Source organism: Nelumbo lutea, chromosome 6 (assembly GCF_056320005.1).
Source record: "Nelumbo lutea isolate HS-2025 chromosome 6, American lotus-T2T, whole genome shotgun sequence".
NCBI classification, from domain to species: domain Eukaryota; kingdom Viridiplantae; phylum Streptophyta; class Magnoliopsida; order Proteales; family Nelumbonaceae; genus Nelumbo; species Nelumbo lutea.
This window is the reverse complement of record NC_142689.1, coordinates 21,010,365-21,013,395: the sequence shown is the minus strand read 5'-3', so window position 1 is coordinate 21,013,395 and position 3,031 is coordinate 21,010,365.

The following is a 3,031-nucleotide window of genomic DNA, read 5'->3' as shown; positions in this document are numbered from 1 at the left end:
GCAATTTCTGTTATGTCAACTCGTTGCTCATAGTCATACGGGTGATCATGGGCCGGGCCGGATTTAAGTAGCCCAGGCCCGTGATCAGACCAACCTGGACCCTGGGGCCTGGAACATAAGCCCGGGCCTGGTCTGGCAATAGGCCTATGCCTTTCTTTCTTTTTTCCATTCTAAGCCAATGGCTTTCAATATACTATACTCTTGTTAATATATTATTATACATAGAATATATTTATATCCATAATATTATTAAAAGTATCAATTATAGTGTAGGACTTTTGTATGACTAAAATAACCCTATTTTAAATTTGATCCCTCCTTAATTGTGAGGGAAAACTGTAATTTGAAGTATTACTTTTCATTTTATTTAATTTCCTCTCATTAAGTTGTATATTTAAGGTATTAATTTCTTTCATTGTATCATATTTTTTATTAAAATGCCCTCATCTTTTAATTTGGCCCCTCTCTAAGTGTGAGGGCAAAAATGTAATATTAAATTCTTTTTACCTTGTTCAATTCTCTTTCATTAAGACCTATATTTAAGGTATTAATTCTTATTTCCTCTCATTAAATCCTATATTTAAATTATTTTTCCCGCTAATAAATTTTATCATTTTTTTACTTCAAATAAATTATGCTAATTATATCTATATCCAATACTTTTGGCAATACAAAAAAAAAAAGCCATATTTAAAACAATCCAAAAATGACAACATTCTTCCATCTTGGTGGTGGGTACGTAATTCAACCATCCAAGTCAAATAAAAAATGGGCCAATCCATGATGATTATGTCATGGCTAAATAATTAATACACATTTTAAAAGAAAATTACATAAAATTGTGGAAAAACTAAACACATATCTAATATTTTATATTAATCATATGAAAGAAAAATACATATGATACACATAATTGTTTTACTACAATAATTATTTTACTGATGTTGGAAATAAAAAATAAAATATAAAACTAATCCAAAAATGAAATTGTTTTCCTATTTGGTGGCAAGTCAACAATTCAACCTTTTAGGTAAAATGTGCCAACACTCGGTGTTAGAATTAAATAATATCATTTTTTAAAAAGATAAAAGCACAAAAAATATAAAATACAAAAAATCACTAACATTTTATATTAATCATATTAAATAAAATAAGTGTGACAAACAATAATTATTTTTATTGATGATGGAAATTAAATACAAAATATAAAGTCAACCCAAAAAATTAAATTGTTTTCCTAGTTGCTGGTTGAGGGTCAACAATTTAGCCTTTTGGGTCAATTTTTCATCCCTTGATATCATAATTAACTAATAAAAGATATAAAAACAAAAAATTAAAAAAAAATGCATAAATTTTGTAAAAAATTGGACACATATCTAATACTTTTTTATTATATATTTTATTAATCATATTAAAAAATGTGTAATAAAAAATATTTGTTTTTATTGATGATGGTAATGACATACTAAATTCAAGACTAACCCAAAAGTGAAGTTGTTATCAGGTTTGGTGATAGGTCAAATATGTTAGCCCTTGATGTCATAATTAAATAATAAAAATAAAAAATAAAATCACAAGTTAGAAAAATGAATAAATTTTATAAAAATAATTTGGGCATATATCTAATATCATATGTTCATCATATTAAACAAATAAATGTGTGATGAATAAGAATTATTTTTATTCACAAAAATATAAAAAAATTTTGAAAAATGTGGAACATATTATTACTATCATCATCATCCTCATTGTCTAAAATTGACATGTTCAAAGAACATGCACATTTACTTTTGAGTGTGTGTGTGTGTAGATAGATAGATAGATAGATAGATAGACAGGTGCATGCTATGTATGCGTACAAGTAAAGGGTGAATATATAACTTAACATTGTATAATCAAATTTAATTTATATTTTGTTTTACTTTTCTTTCATTTTCTTTTATTTTCTATTTCACTTTATTTTCAGTTATTTTTCAAATATTTTTATTTCATATTTTATCTTTAATTTTTTCACCATTATTTATTTGATTTTCATTTCTAATTTTTTAATGCAACATCATCCATTGGCAAATTAGGGATGTCAATGGATTGAGTTTGAGTTAAACGGTAAACCTAGCTTGACCTGCCCTAATGGAAAAATGTGACACCTTAGAACTTATAAAGCCAAATTTCAACTTAAATTAATGTCCTTTAGTTTCCAAAATGTGTTATTAAAAAAAGGTAGTGGGTTAAAGCTGGTCAATATTGGATTGAACCCTATAGTCGTAGGCAAATTTGAAAATTGCAAGTAGACTTGGCAATCGGGCTGGGTGGGTCGGGTTCGAGTTGGGTCAAGGTATTTTGGGTTGTCAAATGCTAGACCCTAACCCTAAATGTTCAGGTTAGGGTTGACCCATGGGTCAATTCGGGTCATCCCAAAAAATTATTGAAATTTAAAAAATAAAGAAAATTTACATGAAAAATATCAAAATTAAAAGAATTAACTTTAAAATTCCAAATATAAAATAAAAAATTGGACATTTAACAATTTAAAGAGTAAACAATAAAAAGTAAAGATTAAAAGAAAAAATTAAAGAGTGGAAATTTCTAACAATGCATAAATAATTCCAATTAGACTTGACAATTGGGTCAGCGGGTTGACCCATGACCCAACCCAACCCAACTCAGTTTCGGGTCGGGTCGGGTCATGTCATTTTCACATTCGGGTTGCTAAAAATGAGACCGTAATCCTATTTTTTCGGGTTGGGTTGGGTCAACTTTTTGCCAGGTCTAATTGCAAGTTACGAAGTCAGGTTGGGTTAGAGTCTGACATCAACCTGTACTGAACCCGACTAATTGGCATGCCTAAACATTACACTAACAAAAGGGTAGTAAGTATATTTTATCCCAAGAGTCAGGAGAAGTTTTTGGAGAGATCAAAATTCAATGGAGGTTTAAATAATTTAACTTGTATGTATGTATGTAGTAATGTATGTATGTATTGTAGGTATATGCGTGTGTGTTGGACTTGGATTGGAGCAAAATTATTGGG